We start from the raw sequence: 18,802 nt of genomic DNA on the forward strand, positions 1-18,802 counted from the left end.
TGATTTGATAAGCAAGCAGCCATGTTGAGGAAGCCCACATGGCTGAGAACTATTTACAGCCTCCAGGAAGAGCAAGCATCCTCTAGGACTTAAAGGAAGCTTCTAGTCAAATGAGGAAACAGCTGGTGGCCTCAGTTACACAGTCACAAGAAACTATGGAGGCAAGTACTTGGTTTCGTGCCTGGCCAATATTGACTTTGACTATTTGGTTAAGGAGTATCTGCCAGTTTGGTCCATGCTATAGTTTTTATTTTCCCTTTGTGCTTCATAAACATCTTATGCAGAGATACTTTGAAACTCTGTAGAAATCTGGCTGGTCTCAAAATATCACCCTCTAGATTTAGCATTTCATTGATGGTTCTTGTTTGAATCAAATTATTACCATGGTGATTTACACAATGATGATGTTTTTATTCTTTCATTTAGTCAACATAGACAAATACAACAAAACACAAATGGGAGAGAAGAGTAAGCTTATTGTTTTGGTATTTTGCACACCCCAAATTTGGGTAATGGTGGCCATTTCAAGGTAATTCTATGTTTATTTGTTGTGTTCTCACTCATCTTTGAGTACTTTCTGACTCTCTGGCACAACATTTCCCTAGATCATCTTGTATTTTCTCTACTCTGGTCCCAGAATCAGTCATTTTTTTTTTCCAATAAGCTCTGATTCACATTCGGGGAGAAAGATGTGGGCACTATTTGTTGTAGTTGTCAATATTGCCCTTGGAGTTGTTGTGTTAAGCACATTCATTTTATATTATATATAACATATAAAGCTGAATATATGTTTCATATAGATAACATGCATAAAGGATATGTAATATATGTGTTAGGAACATTTTTACAAATCTATTTCACACATATATATGTGTGTTCTAAGTGCATTTATTATAGTATTTATCATATCAAATTGGAGATAATCTTATTACTACTCAATAAGAAAACCGTTCTATTTTCACATCCATAAAATAATGTAATATGCAACCATGTTTAATATTTTTAACTGTAGAGAATAATAATAGTGTAAAGTATAATTAAAGCACTCTAGATAGATGACACATCTTAAGCAAATTTATTTCAAATACCTGTAACAATTGCTAAATTGCAAAAGGAAGCTGCCTGCTACTGGCACTGTACCTTGTTACTAGAATAATTATTGGTTGTTATATTTTTGGTTTTTGTTCCCAGTGCATGAATGCTCATATAGAGGGCCATCAAATTAATCTGAATGTCACTAAGGGATTGCCCATGGGGGGATTCATGTCCCACTAATACTTCAGTGTATTTAGTAAAGAATATGAAATTGGTACTTTGACATACTAAACAAGGGACTTAAAGGGACTTTGATATACTAAACAAGGAGTTGATGAAAGTTTTCTGCAGAGCACCAGGTAGAAAATAGTTTAGGCTGTGTGGACCAGAAGTTCCTCTGTGGGTGTAGTCTGATTGTGCTATAAATGTTAAGCGAAGGCGTGTGAGTGTTTCCAACACAACTTTATTTTCAGAGATAGAGGCATAGCACAGTGGTAGAGCACTTGCCTAGAAGGAATCAGGCTCTGGGTTCACTAGAACCACTGCAAAACAAAAAGAAAAAAAAAACCTCCATTTACAGAAAAAGGCAATGAACTCATTTGGGTGTACAGGCACTAATTTTCAGATCTTGTGTTAATCCCAAGGGACTGCTAATGCAGGGGATCTTCCCTTCAGTGGCACTCTGCATGCATGTCACGTTCCTTTTTATAGATGATGGTGTGGCTGTGCAAACCATGTACAATTCACAAAATTTCAGTTTATAAAATAAGATTATTTTCTGAATCTCTCTCCCTTGGTTACTGTTATTAAATGTAGTATCTCAATATGATTGCATACTTCGTATATTTGATTAGCTTAAAATATCCTCAAATTAAAGTACTTTTATCATTTAAGAAATATTGCCCTCAAATTGTTTTTTAATATGCTCTTTATTCACAAAAACTAGTAAATTAATAGATTTAATAAGAAATTGGTGAGATACATTCAAGGGGGTTTTGTTTAGTTTATAATTGTATAAATTTATTACTTAAAACCTTAGTCTAGTATTTTTTGGTACCCCATATACGTAATTTTAAGACTCTTTGAAGTGTTGTAAATATATTGCATGATTATTATATCAGAATTGAAAGATACAGTTAAACAAGATAAAAATTAGATCACCCACAATTATGCCATTTAGTTTGGATTCATTGAGAAGGAGGGTCTGCCCCTGACTTCATTCTCCTTTTAAATCCTTGAGTCAATTCCAGGGCATTCACTACCATTCAGCTATATCTCAGGCTCTTCATTCATTCTTGAACTTGCTAAACATTTGTTCATAAGTACTCCTCTAACGTTCTACTATCCAAAGTTACCATTGATTTTCACTTTAGCAAATCTACACAAAACTACACTCACCACATTTTACATTTATACACTGAACAATGAAAAAAGAGCATAGACTCCATGTAAATTAGCAGCTCTGCAAAATGACTTCTCTTTCACAACCACGCCTAGAGGTATGGACAGCCCTCCATCCCATCCAAATAATGTTAGTACAACTAAGACAACATCAGTACAGAGTGCAAAAGTAAGAACAGCCTTATTGAAAGTGGGGAGGAACAAGTACCCAGAACAGCCTATTCTTAAGTGGACACAATCTGGTATGATCAGGAGAAAATAACAAATTCTCAATGTTCTCCTTGGGAGTCAGTAAAGGGAACATAAATCCAACATTCTGGTGTTTCAGGTGATTGTTTTCTTTCTCCTGTGACACAGAGAGCTGAAATAGGGGATCCTGAGAACAAGAGAGAATTTGGCAACTGATTGAGCACCTGAGTACTGCAGACAGACACCAGGAATAGTAGGTTATGCATTTGTGACAGAAGGTCACAGCTCTCTGCTTGGAAGGCTCAGAGAACTTGGATTTCCAGAAAGAATGGAGAAGTCACAAAATATCTAGCTGAGATTATTAGTGAAGGTTTCCCTGTATGGATATCCAAACAGAAATACTTAGTCACAGGTATATCAGTTTAAGGAGCACTACAGGGTAAGTCAGAAGACAGAGAAGGTATCGTACACAAACCTGACAGATTTAAAATAAGACATTTTAGTATTTATGTTAAGAGATGAGCAAGAGTGACAAAAACATTATCAGCTTAAAAGTATCAAAAATATTACTAAAATGAAAGAAATGAATGACTTTGGAAATGTAATATCAGGAATAAATTGATAAAACATTCAAATAATCATTGAATTTGTGGCTCTCAATCTTCTTTTTTTTCTTCTGTAGTAATGATGGAACCTAGGGTACCCTGCCCTTGAGAACAGTCCCAGGCCTTATTTTTAGTTTCTTTATATTGAGACAGATTCTCAATAAGTTGCCCAAGATGCTTAAATTTTGGACTTCTCCTGCCTCAGCCTGGGTAATCTCTAGGATTTCATATATGCACCACTGCACACAGCTTAACAACCTTTAAATATTTTTCTTAGTTGTAGACAGACACAATATCTTTATTATATCTGTTTTATTTATATATGGTGCTGAGGATGAAACCCAGAGCCTCATATGTGCTAGGCAGGCACTCTACCACTGAGCCACAACCCCAGTCCCTTTTCAATCTTAATTAAGGGGAAAAAAAAGGCAAGTGAAACTACAGTAATAGTAAAAAGCAATAAATAACCACAGGTCTGGAAGAGTTTTCTGAATGTTTTCATTAATATCTTACACATAATATCGGAATTTTCCTTTTACATAATCATACATACATAGAATGTAATTGCCTCCACTTCAGTCCCCAGTACTACTCGTTTCCCAACTCTCCTAGTACCCCCTTTCCCATACTTCTAATCTACAAGCCTTCCTTCAATTTATTTGAAGTGTCTTAAACTACTGATTTATAGATAAAGGTGAAATTCATTCATTGTACTTTATTTACATATATATGTCCATAGCATTGGTCAAAATTGTTTCTTTTTCTTTCTTTTTTTCTTTCTTTCTTTTTTTTTTTTTTTTTGGTAGTGGGGTTTGAACACATGGTCACTTAGCCACTGAGGCACATTCCCAGAACATTTTTATGTTTTACTTTGAGACAGGGTCTCCCTAAGTGGCTTACTGATTTGCTAAATTGCCAAGGCTGGCTTTAAAATTGTGATCCTCAGCTTCCCAAGCTGCTGAGATTACAGGTGTGTACCACAGGCACCTGGCACACTGGTCAGTTTGGTTCCAGCAATTCTAAATTCTCCATTTCCCGTTCCTCTTCCCTGTCCCTCAACCTTTCTTTCTCTGCTTTGAGACTTTAAACACAATGTAAACTGATCAATAAAAACAGTTTGTAATTATGTCTGGGTATATTGGCAGTTGAAAATTTGTAACTCAATGTAGCTCTTATAGGAAAGTGAGGGAGAGGGGATCAGCTGTCATTGACTCTAGAAATGTGTCCAAACACAACAGTGATTTCTTGACTTTGCAGAAGACTTTAAGCAAGCCAAGGAGTATTCCTTCCACAGGGCACTAGTTTCCCTAGCTCCTCCTGAGCCTATGCAGTAAGTAGTCTCTGAAGGAGCACCCTGGATTCTAGAGCAAACAATACATGTTCTGTTTGACATAGTGCTGTATGAAGCACCATCTAGTTGGCCCAATGCTTTGCAAAATCACTTGGGATATTTGCAGTGTCCATTGCAGCCAAAAGTGTTGGGCAAAACCAGATCCTTCTGAGGTATGTCTGGCCTTCAAGCCAAGGTCCTCCCTTATCATGGAGGCCCATCTTCAATTGCACTGGGGTAGGGGAATGGCTTTATGGATGATGGTTAATGAATCAAGTAAATTACACACACAGGAGCATGCTATCATAAAAGATGCAAATGAAACTGCAAAACCTAACTCTACACACACTGTGAATAATCACTACTGCAGTTTCCAGGACTTCCTAACAGTATATGTGCACTGGAATATTTACCAAAGTGTCTTTGCCCAGTGGCAAATATGTCACTAAGGAAATTCCTACAGTTTTTTGTTTTCCTACAGGGATATTCTCCATGAACTGAGGTTATAGAGTGAGGAGTTCAGAGAAAAGTTCTGTTTCTAACACCTAATACCATCTTACTAGCGTATTCTGGGCTGGAAGACATATTCTATACATTTATAATACAATTCTGGAAAATTCCATGCTATTTGGAAAAATGCATCAAACATCTGGTTTATTAATGAAGAAAAACAAACATTTAATTACAAGCACTCAAAAGTCAAGTGCAAAAGTTGTGATCCAACCACTGTGAGAATACATCCTGTCAGATTTAAACTGTTTCATATAAGGATATTTACTTTCTTGGCTTTATTGTTCTACATGAACAAATATCTCCAAATCAAATGGAATCATGCATTCACAAAATACTATTTCTTACAATTAAAAGTGTAAACATGCTTTTATGATTGTTTTCTTTGAGAAAAATAGATGTTTGAGCAAGGCTGTGTTAGAGTCTAGTTGAGGTTTTTTTTTTTCAACTCAGCATATTCCAGTTTCACAGAATATTTGGGAAACAGTGACCACCAGTGAAGAGGCTGCTAGTACCCACAGACTGATTGCAGCAAGCTTCATAATCCTGGGCCCCAGCAGTCACCAGGAATGAGGGACTTGCAACACTGACAAGTAGTCTGGGAGGGTGAGGCCAGAACCTGTAGGCATGAAGCAGGTGAATATGAGAGCAGGACCATGTAGAGCAGATACCATCTACTCTGAGTAAGAAGGGTACCTGACCCCTGACCTTGGGGCCACTAGGGTAAAGTTCACACACCTTGAGCTCCCATTGTTTTCTGCAGTGTACTGCCTCATAGTACTGAGAGGAGTAATGGGATTTGGAATTCCTGTCAATTTGTTACCAATTTTGTATTTGTGTTAGTAAACTCTTAGTGGAAATATTTGTAGGATTTCAGGGTCAAAGCACATGCCATGCAAAGGATTCTTATTTACATTGATAATATAGAGATGATTTATATTTCCAGCCATTTTTATTTTTTGGCCTTCAAGCCAAGACTTGATTCTCTTTTAGGTGAGTATTCTTCTGGGGAGTTTCATCCCTCTACTGGTTCTGATTCTTTTGCATGAAATATTTCATTGAGTAAATTTCATAGTGTAGGCTTTTGGTTATTTGAATTCTTTTACATTTAGTATGGAAGTTTTTTATTTCCTTTTCAATTCTGAAGGACAAATTTTGCTGGATATGTTAATCTTGGTTGGTATATATGATTCCAAGCCCTCCCTGCTTTTGGGGTTTGAACTGTGAATGCATTTGAAATTCTAACTGGTTTTCCTCAAAATGTGACTTCCTTCTTCATCCTGAACCTTTTAAAATTCTAACCTTAGTCTGTATATTAGGCATTTTATTATACTGTGTTTTGGAGAAGATCATTATTGATCCCTCCTATATTGCGTTCTAAGAGGCTCTATATTTGGACTAACATCTCATTTTAAATGTTTTGCAAATTTTCGGTATATTGAAGTTTGTGCATTCATATATTTTGGTGCCTTCATCTATGCCAATGATTCTTTGTTATCTAAGAATATTCAGGTCATGGTCTCTTAACATCTTTACTGTTGATTTTATTTTTTAAATTACATACTTTGCCTTCAAGGTCTGAGAATCCATCTTCAAAGTGGTCTAATTTATTAGTGATGTTTTCCACTTAATTTTTAATTTGGTTTACTGAATCTTTTCAGGATTTCTCTTTGATTCCTTTTCAGAATCTCTTTTGAAATCATCTTTTACTTCCTGTATTTTTAAACTCCTTACATCTTTTTAGTTCACTGAATATTTGAACTATGAACTTTCTTAATTCTTAACATTTTATTCACTGTGGTGTCAATGAGATCAGTTGAAGTGTTGTGGGTTTTTTAGGGTGGTAGTTCACTTGTTTTTTATATTTGTGTGTACCCATCTTCTGAGATGATTATTACCTCTACTATTGTTTTTTGTACCAAGGATAGAACCCAGGAGCTTAACCAGTGAACCTCACCTCCAGTCCATTTATTTTTTATTTTGAGACAGAGTCTTCCTCAGTTACTTAGTGCCTCATTATGTTGCTCAGGCTGGCCTTGAACTTGTGATCTTCCTGCAAAAACATCCTGAGCTCCTGGGATTCCAGGCATGAGACTCCAGGCCTAGTTATTATTTCTACTTTTAAACAAGAGACAATTGAGTGAGCTTCTTTGTGTAAGTGCCCAAGGCTGGGTGAATATCCAGGTATTGATACTCCCATTCAGCATGTATCATCTGCTGTTCCCAATCTCAGCATCACTGATGCAGCCCTACACCGAAAACCCCAAACCTGAAATCCAGAACCTCTGAGTACTGGCATGACACTCCAAGTGGAAAATCCCACACCAGACCTCATATGACGGGTGCAGTGAGAACACAGGCACAAGCTGCTCATGGCACACACCCATGATCCCAGCCACTGCGAGGCAGAGGCAGACAACAAACCCTAGACGGCACTTGTTCCTCCAAGTCTTCACAGTGAGGCTGCCCACAGGGTGGCCATCTTACCTTTTCAATCAAGTATGAAGCCCAATGCCAATAATTATGACAAGCAAGCATATCCGAGTCCTGTGGAAAGAAGAAGAGAATCAAAGAAGCAGCTGGCAACCCCAGGAGAAACCAGTACCATCCTGTGCTGCACAGAACCAGTCACCTCCAAGGGCAGCCCAGCAGCCCTGCCAGGCACCGGCTCCCAGGCCGCCCTGTGCTGGGCATCTGTACACTACCTTATGGTCTTCAGGGCTGAGGGGCAGCAACCATCACTCCTGCTTTTACAGAGGGGACGCTGGGGCTGGGGCTGGGGCAGGTGGATGCATTGTCAGCCCCCAGCTAGGAGCAGCAGTCCTCTTACGGGCCAACAAATGCCGCAGTCTGGGTGGGCACAATTCACAAGCCACTTATCAAGCAGGAATGAACTTTATTTTTAGAACCCACACTCCACACCAAGGGACCTCTTCAGGAATTCCGTCACAGCCCAACAGCCACTACTGGCTTCCAGGGAGCCTCTCAACCCCCTCCCTTCCCACTCTTGAGGCTGATTGGCTGGGTCATGTGGGCAGAGCCAAAAGTTCCCCCAATGAGCAGCTCCGTGGTCTGAAAGGGTGGGGAAACAGCCCAATGAGCATCACCGAAGAGGAGCCAATCAGCTGGAAGTTTGCTGGGGCTGTTAAAAAGCATTTTTCACTTTTTGTTTTTGGTACCAGGGATTGAACTCAAGGGTACTTGTCCACTGAGCCACATCCCCAGCCCTATTTTGTATTTTATTGAGAGACTGGGTCTTACTGAGTTGCTTAGCACCTCATTATTGATGAGGCTGGCTTTGAATTCACCGTCCTCCTACCTCAGTCTCCGTAGCCACTGGGATTACAGGTGTGCACCACCGTGCCAGGCCATCTTTCACTCTTGATAAGTGGGAGTCATGTGGATTGTGGGTAGTGGATTGTTCTAGTATCTTCAGAGCAAACTTCACACTAATAAACCTTAGGTCAAGTGGAACTTGATGAAAAAATTCTCTACTGTTCTCATATTCTTGGTATAAAATTGTAGTAACATTCTGGAATAGGTTCATATTCTGGATATAAAATTGTAACATTCTGGAATAGGTTGGGAAATGAGTTATAAATAAAATATTTTTACTGGTGTATAACAAAAAAAAAGATAGTAAAGTTACTGTTACATTATGTAGGAGATGAAAAGAAGAGATTAAGTGGACAGAAAGAATGAAAAAAAAAATAAAAATAAAAACCAAGTTAAAAAGAAAGATGGATGGAGGAATCTGTGTTAGTGGCAGATAATGTAAGAGGGGAAAGTGGGACTAAGAGGAGCAACTCTGACCTAGGAAAACAAAAATAAAATTGTTTCCAAACTTTAAAATATTACAAGAATAGAATCAAATATTGATGAGGGTGTAATATTGATAAAAGATAACATTTATTGATTCAAAATAAAAAGATCAAAACTGATATTAGTGCTCTATGTAATATCCAAGCCAAAGTGGAAAAATTTCTTATTGAGTCTTGCTTGTTTGGATTTCACCAGAATTTGGGACCTTTAGAAGATGTCCACCAATCTTCAGCTTTAAGTCTATGTTTCTCTGGGTGTGGCAATAGTGTGCACACCAGCTCTAAAAAAAATTCTAGGAGGCTCCCTCCATCTTTGGGATATTTGGGTCCCTATTAGCTTCCTGTTGGTTCAGAGGAGAGGGCACCTGATTTTCTGTGAGTAAGCACTCTGATTATACCATGTTAGGAGTATAGTCTTGTGTGTTCTGCTCAAGAAAAACTCCATGTATCCAAGGCTGTCAAATCCAGGGTGTGGTACCAGTGTATATTTTGGAGGGTGTAATGTGCGGCAGTGTAAGTTAGAGGTATTTTAACTTTTTTGATATGATGCTGGGTGGCCCATGGGGAAGAATGGTACATGGCTGCACCCTTCTCTGGGGTGCACAAGTCAGTATACTTTAACCTGGGCACACTGGGAGGTAGATGGTGTTTGTGGGATGTAGTGTCCAGTATGCATGTGGTTTTCTGCTGGCCACTGTGGCTCGACAACCACTGTTGGGGCACAAGAAGAGTTCTTGCCCCCAAAGGCCTCCCAGTCCACAGAGTGGGACAACAGAATCCACCTTAATAGAGACCCTTCCAGATTTTGACAGGTTAATGTGGGGAAAAATAACTTACTTATTCCTGGAACAGGCCTTTGACGTGCATCTCTTTTATTGGCTGGTACCCATCCCTAATCAGTAGGCTATGGGTAATTCTCTATCTTATGATGCTCAAGGACATCATCAAGCTGAGCTTTCTCTCCTACTTCCCAAGACTGGACATACCGTACATAATGCTGATCTTACTGACTTGCTGACAGAGATAAGCTCTTGCTATCCTTTTTTTCCCAGAAAGTGGGACACTATATTTGAAAGACTGGAAAAAAATAGGTGAAACACTTCATGAGAAGCCACAAACTTCTATACCAGTCCTTCAAACTTGGTTTCTTTATAGAGATGCAATTGACAAAACCTCTCTTTTTCAACCTACCTGCTCTTCTCTTTCTGTGCCTAACTATGAAGCCCCTTTAAATCCCCTGCTGCTCCTCCTGCAGCTGCACAACCGCCCTGGCAACAACATTCTGCCTGGAGTTGTCCTGGAGCCTCCCATGCATATATAAGACTCTTCTGACAAATTCACTGCCATTGCCTCTGTGGCTGGCTGAGGCAGACACCCAGCCCCAGCTAGTTCCCAGTTAATTTAGTGTTTCAGACAAGCTGTGGAAGAGGGGGAATCTCATAGCCTACCTGTCTGTCCTATTAAGATAAACTCTGCTAAAATATGATAAACCAGCCAAAATATGAACTATATTGAAAGAGTTACAACCTTTAAATGAAAGGGGAAGTACAAGATTTGACTCTAATGTCATTGAAATTGTTTATCAGTTACTATAAGTAGACCTGAATTAACTATTTAAATGAGCAGTCAATTACAGGGTTATCAGACACAAATACTAATGTTATGGTAATACTTTTATGGTATGGCTTTATGCATGGGCTCAAGAGGCCACCCAGTCTAGGGCATAGGAAATAAAAATAAAAAATATCCAAAGGCTCCCTGGGGCTACCAGGCTCTATCCTTTCTAATCCACAACAAATCATCACTTATATTCAACTGTATATGGAAAGCGTTACTAGATTTGCAAGATTTAAAACAAAAAAGAAAGAACTCTCCACAAAGTATATAAATTGCAACACCATGCTTTAAGAGATTTTTAAGAGAAAAAAAATGGTTACAACAGTTTTACTTACCTTTCAACTTCTGTTGGATCTCTAACTTTCCTAGCCTTATATTTAAAATGTAAATTACAGGACCTACAAGATTTACTAGACTTATAAAAAACTAGTTAAGCCCAAAGGAGAAAAGTGTCTCTCTTAAATCCAAACTACTTGGCTAGCTGTCTATGTTCAGCTGGCTTTCTTAACTAATTCCTCCCTAATGTTACAGCACAGAAAGACAAAAGGAAAAACCTTCTAAATATACAAGCTTTCTTTTTGAGAAAAAGATTTTTCTTAAAAATTTCACAGGGCAAACAGCGGCCACCATCTTAGAGAGCTGAAGTATCCACCGCCACTCTCCAACAGATTGCAGCAACAAAACAGGTGTGTGTGACCCAGCCCAGCCCCCATACTTAGGGGGATTTCGCATAAAATCTCTCCTAGACTTTCAGGGGGAGGCAGTATCAGAGTGAGCCTGCATAAAGACTAAAGGGGAGCTAGAGGCACCTGACGCTCAACCCCGCCTCCCATCAGTGAAAGCAGTTTTAAGAGGGAAATTCATTTCTTGGAGTTCTTACCTCAAAAAAAGAAAAAACCAACAAATACATGAACTCACACAACACCTCAAAAACCTAGAAAAGGAAGAGCAAAACAACAGCAAATGTAGTAGAAGACAAGAAATAATTAAAATTAGAGCAGAAATCAACGAAATTGAAACAAAAGAAACCATTGAAAAGATAGATAAAACTAAAAGTTGGTTCTTTGAAAAAATAAATAAGATAGACAAGCCCTTAGCCATGCTAATGAAAAGAAGAAGAGAGAGAACTCAAATTACTAACATACGGGATGAAAAAGGCAATATCACAACAGACACTACAGAAATACAGAAGATAATTAGAAAGTATTTTGAAACCCTATATTCCAATAAAATAGAAGATAATGAAGATATCGATAAATTTCTTAAGGCATATGATTTGCCCAGATTGAGACAGGAAGACACACACAATTTAAACAGACCAATAACAAAAGAAGAAATAGAAGAAGCCATCAAAAGACTACCAACTAAGAAAAGCCCTGGACCAGATGGCTATACAGCGGAGTTCTACAAAACCTTCAAAGAAGAATTAATACCAATACTTTTCAAGCTATTTCAAGAAATAGAAAAAGAAGGAGCTCTTCCAAATTCATTCTATGAGGCCAACATCACTTTGATCCCAAAACCAGACAAAGATACTTCAAAGAAAGAAAACTACAGACCAATATCTCTAATGAACTTGGATGCAAAAATTCTCAATAAAATTCTGGCGAATCGAATACAAAAACATATCAGAAAACTTGTGCACCATGATCAAGTAGGATTCATTCCTGGGATGCAAGGATGGTTCAATATACGGAAATCAATAAATGCTATTCACCACATCAATAGACTTAAAGACAAGAACCACATGATCATCTCGATGGATGCAGAAAAAGCATTTGACAAAGTACAGCATCCCTTTATGTTCAAAACACTAGAAAAACTAGGGATAACAGGAACTTACCTCAACATTGTAAAAGCTGTATATGCTAAACCTCAGGCTAGCATCATCCTAAATGGAGAAAAACTGAAGGCATTTCCTCTAAAATCTGGAACAAGACAGGGATGCCCTCTATCACCACTTCTATTCAATTTAGTTCTCGAAGTACTAGCCAGAGCAATTAGACAGACAAAAGAAATTAAAGGCATAAAAATAGGAAAAGAAGAAATTAAACTATCGCTATTTGCGGATGACATGATAATATACTTAACAGACCCAAAAGAGTCTACAAAGAAGCTGCTAGAGTTAATAAATGAATTCAGCAAAGTGGCAGGGTATAAAATCAACACGCATAAATCAAAGGCATTCCTGTATATCAGCAACAAAACCTCTGAAATGGAAATAAGGAAAACCACTCCATTCACAATATCCTCAAAGAAAATAAGATACTTGGGAATCAACCTAACAAAAGAGGTGAAAGATTTATACAATGAAAACTACAGAACCATAAAGAGAGAGATAGAAGAAGATCTCAGAAGATGGAAAAATGTACCCTGTTCATGGATAGGCAGAACTAACATCGTCAAAATGGCGATATTACCCAAACTTCTCTACAGGTTTAATGCGATGCCAATCAAAATCCCAATGGCATTTCTTGTAGAAATAGACAAAGCAATCATGAAATTCATATGGAAAAACAAAAGACCCAGAATAGCAAAAGCAATTCTAAGCAGGAAGTGTGAATCTGGAGGCATAGCGATACCAGAGGTCAAACTGTACTACAAAGCAATAGTAACAAAAACAGCATGGTACTGGTACCAAAACAGGCGGGTAGACCAATGGTACAGAATAGAAGACACAGAGACTAATCCACAAAGTTACAACTATCTTATATTTGATAAAGGGGCTAAAAGCATGCAATGGAGGAAGGATAGCATTTTCAACAAATGGTGCTGGGAAAATTGGAAATCCATATGCAACAAAATGAAATTGAATCCCTTTCTCTCGCCATCCACAAAAATTAACTCAAAATGGATCAGGGAGCTAGGTATCAAATCAGAGACACTGCGTCTGATAGAAGAAAAAGTTGGCTACGATCTACAAATTGTGGGGTCAGGCTCCAAATTCCTTAATAGGACACCCATAGCCCAAGAGTTAACAACAAGAATAAACAAATGGGACTTACTTAAACTAAAAAGTTTTTTCTCAGCAAGAGAAACAATAAAAGAGGTAAATAGAGAGCCTACATCCTGGGAACAAATCTTTACCCCCCACACCTCTGATAGAGCCCTAATATCCAGAATGTACAAAGAACTCAAAAAATTAAACAATAAGATAACAAATAACCCAATTAACAAATGGGCCAAGGACCTCAACAGACACTTCTCAGAGGAGGACATACAATCAATCAACAAGTACATGAAAAAATGCTCACCATCTCTAGCAATCAGAGAAATGCAAATCAAAACCACCCTAAGATACCATCTCACTCCAGTAAGATTGGCAGCCATTATGAAGTCAAACAACAACAAGTGTTGGCGGGGATGTGGGGAAAAGGGTACACTTGTACACTGCTGGTGGGACTGCAAAATGGTGAGGCCAATTTGGAAAGCAGTATGGAGATTCCTGGGAAAGCTGGGAATGGAACCACCATTTGACCCAGCTATCGCGCTTCTCGGACTATTCCCTGAGGACCTTAAAAGAGCGCACTATAGGGATACGGCTGCATCAATGATTATAGCGGCACAATTCACAATAGCTAGACTGTGGAACCAACCTAGATGCCCTTCAATTGATGAATGGATAAAAAAAATGTGGCATCTATACACAATGGAGTATTATGCAGCACTAAGAAATGACAAAATCATAGAATTTGCAGGGAAATGGATGGCATTAGAGCAGATTATGCTAAGCGAAGCTAGCCAAGCCCTAAAAAACAAATGCCAAATGTCTGCTTTGATATAAAGAGAACAACTAAGAACAGAACAGGAAGAAAGAGCAAGAGGAAAAGACTACAGTAAACAAAGACGATTGGGGGGAGAGAAACGGAGAGAGAAGGGAAAGCATATGGAAATGGTAGGAGACCTTCAAGGATACATAAAATTATAAGAGGTTATGAGGGGCAAGGGGGAGGGAAAAAAAAAGGGAGAGAATTGAACAACAGCAGGGGAGGTAGAGAGGGAAGATGGGAGGGGAGGGGAGGGGAGGGGGGATAGTAGGGGATAGGAAAGGTAGCAGAATACAACAGTCACTAATATGGCATTATGTAAAAATGTGAATATGTAACAGATGTGATTCTGCAATCTGTATTTGGGGTGAAAATGGGAGTTCAAAGCACAATTTGAGTCTAATATATGAAAGATGATATATCATGAACTATGTAATGCGATAAATAATCAATAAAAAAAATTAAAAAAAAAAATTTCACAGGCTTCCAACTGACTCATATCTAAACTACAAGTACACTCTGACCTGATAAAGTCAGTATTACTGCAATATAGGTTTTTAAGTATTCTATTTAAGCTGATGTATTTTTCTAATCAGTCTTATTTCATCTAACTATACAGGTTTTTACATTCTGTCTTTATCCAAAGGCCAATTTCTCCAGAGTTAACTCTCACATACATTTGAAATTTTCTTTTAATAAATCCTTAGGAAGATATGGACTTGATGATGTTGGGCATGTTTCTGATAAGCATCACACACAAATAGCCACCTATCTGAAACCATTGATTTCAGTATCCATCATAGCTGTTAGGTATTAAACCTAGCATTTCCAATTACACAGGCCTATTCTGTGTCTATGTATTATGTACTTGATATCAAAGTTGACATTTAGACAAAGGAGCGTTCATGAATAAAAATTGAAATTAAAAATGAATCCAAATAACTTAATTCAAATCAAGTCATTAAATAAAAATATAAATGTCTTTAAGGTTCTATCTTATGGGTTTTTCAAGTGACCAAAAAATAAAATTTTAATTTCTAAAAAATGTCTATGATATAATGTCCATTACTTCTAAAATTTTTTCTTCAAGAAAACAGGGATGATTAATACTTTTCAACATTTTTCCTATGTTTTCATGTTACATTTAAAATAGTAAGTTAAGTTTAACATAAAAGGGATTAATCATCATGAGTTTAGTTTCTTCAATATGTAAATTAAAAATTATAGCTAATGCCAAACTGATCTCTCAGTTTTTCCAGTTGTTAAAGTAACAGAATGCAACCTCCTTTTAAATTTAACTCCTTCTTTAAATAGGCTTTATAGAGAATTAAGAAGGAATATATATATATATATATATATATATATATATATATATATATATATATATTGCAAAGGCTCACTTGTGACCCTGAATTTCATAGTATTTGTATCTAGATAGTATATATAATTATATAGTATATATAGTATATAATTATAGTATATATAATTATATAGTCCTCACTTTTCAGGCTATGATAGTTTGCCTTTTACTGACATGTATATTCAATTAATTACTAAGGATCATACTGAAATTTTATCCTTAACAGGCATAGACATTTGTGTTTTATACCTTACTTATAAAAAATTTTATATCTCAACCATCAAGTCATATTAACAGATATTTTAACACCAATTAATTCTTACATGCCTCACTTACACATACTTTTTCTTCCTTGATTTCTACTGTTCTTCTTGTAGATGAAATAACAAATATATACAGGTGGAGGTAAACAAAAAATAATAATATTGGTTCTTATTAATGAGAAATAGACTATTATACCCTACCTCAAATCTCTCCATAACAAGCTAAGTTACCATTATCCTGGCACTAAGACTATTTTTTAATACTTTAAACATTATTACAGATTGGCTGTCTCTTGTCCATCAAAGAGGTCCACGGAACAGGGTAGAGGATGTGGCTGCAGAGTCGCTAATCAGAAAGCAGGTCTCATTTTATTGTGCAATTACTATATATATATATATATATATATATATATATATATATATATATATATATACATACATATATATATATAGATATATAGATATATTCAGGCAGTAGCTAAGCAGAATTCAGGCAGCCACCAATGCAATTTCTTCTAACTGTCCTTCCAGCGACCAATTCAGGAGTAGGCCATGGAGCAAGTGCAGAAACTGCAACACATGACCTCATGCCCAGGGCTGTGCCTACAGGGTAAGCGGCCTGCCACTCATGCACCTAGTATGAGCAGAACAGCCTGCCACTCAGACGGCATTAACCTATGCCATGTATGCAGTAGTCCATGCACTTGTCCCCACAGATAACTAAACTTGTTCCTCTTATTTTTAAAGCTGTGTTATGTCCTCATTTGGATTCCAACTTACTTTCTCTTTTTTTAACCCTTTATATCCCTCTCTTATATAAAAAAAACACACCAAAATTGCTGGACCGTTGACTAAAGGTAACACTCACACAGATAAAGCTGTGCAATCCCTTTGTCTTTTAAGATGCTATAAAGTCCCATGGATTTTTTTCATCAAAATACTTGAACACTAATGAAGATGTTTTCCATCTCTTTACAACAGGCTCATGCTACAGTTAACAACTGTTCTCAGTGTGTACCCTACCACACCCCTATGTGGAAATCTATAAATCCACAAGACCTACATTGCAATGTACTTTGAAAAATGGATGTTACCCATTTCCCTCCTTTTCATCCTTGTTCCTTTCTTTATGTTTTTATTGATACTCATTCTGGGTTCATTAGGGCTAGTGCCCAGAGGTCTAAAAGGGTATCTGATTACATTTCTTATTTATTAGTCTGCTTTGCCACCATGGGCAACCCTGCTCATTTAAAAACAAATATGCCCCTCCATATACATCTTATGATTTTTCACAATTTTTTAATAATAAAATATAATTTTAAATTATAAAATTCCTCATAATTCTACCAGACAAACTTTGGTTAAATGAGCATATCATACTCTTAATACTTGCCTTTTAGCAGTTGAAGACAGAAAATAATTAAAATTAGAGCTGAAATCAATGAAATAGAAACAATTGAAAAAATCAACAAAAAGTTTGTTCTTTGAAAAAATAAAGAAAATTAACAGACCTAAGCTATGCTAGTAAAGAGAAAGAGAGAGAAAACTCAAATTACTAGCAACTTGATGAAAAAGGTAATATCTCAACAGACACTACAAAAATACAAAGTATAATTAAAAATTACTTTGAAAACTTAAACTCCAATAAAATAGAAGATATTGAAGGCATCAATAAATTTCTTAAGTCATATGATTTTCCCAGATTGAATCAGGAGGATATACACAATTTAAACAGACCAATATCAAATGATGAAATAGAAGACACCATCAGAAGTCTACCAACCAAAAACAAACAAACAAACAAACAAACCCAGGTCCGGATGGATACACAGCAGAATTCTACAAGACCTTTAATGAAGAACTAATATCAATACTCTTCAATTTATTTCATGAAATAGAAAAAGAGGCAGCACTTCCAAACTCATTCTATGAGGCCAATATTATCCTGATTCCAAAACTGGGCAACAAAAATAAAACTTGAGACCAATATCTCTAATGAAACATAGATTCAAAATTTCTCAATAACATTCTGGCAAGTCAAATGTAAAAATATATCAAAAAGATAGTGCCCCTCGATCAAGTGGGATTCATCCTAGTGATGCAAGTTTGGTTCAACATACGGAAATTAATAAATGTAAATCATCACATCAATAGACTTAAAAGATAAGAATCATATGATCACATCAATAGATGCAGAAAAAGCATTTAACAAAATACAGCGCATCTACATGTTCAAAATTCTAGCAAAACTAGGGATAACAGGAACATATCTCAACATCATAAAGGCTATCTATGCTAAGCCTCAGGCCAACATCATTCTAAATAAAGAATAATTAAAGGCATTCCCTCTAAAAACTGAAACAAGATAGGGATGTCCTCTTTCACCACTTCTTGAAACACTAGCCAGAGCAATTAGAAAAAAAAAAAAAAAGAAATTAAAGGATACGTATAAGTAAAGAAGAACTTAAATTAGCACTGTTAGCTGACGATATGATTCTATACCTAGAAGACTCAAAAAGCTCCACCAGAAAACTTCTAGAACTAGTAAATTAATTCAGCAAATTATCAGGATATAAAATCAACACTTATATATCAAAAACATATCAGTATATCAGTGACAAATCTTCTGACAGGAAAATGAGGAAAAGTACCCCATTTACAATAGCCTCAAAAAAATACTTGGGAATCAATAAAAGAGGTAAAAGATCTATACAATAAAAACTACAGAATGCTAAAGAAAGAAATCAAAGAAGATCTTAGAAAATGGAAAGATCTACCTTGTTCTTGGATATACAGAATTAATATTATCAAAATGACCATACTTCCGAAAGCACTATACAGATTTAATGCAATTATGATCAAAATCCCAATAGCATTCCTCAGAGAAATAGGAAAAGAAATCAT

This window comes from Spermophilus citellus (assembly GCF_964194105.1).
Source record: "Spermophilus citellus genome assembly, chromosome: 15".
In the NCBI taxonomy this organism is placed as follows: domain Eukaryota; kingdom Metazoa; phylum Chordata; class Mammalia; order Rodentia; family Sciuridae; genus Spermophilus; species Spermophilus citellus.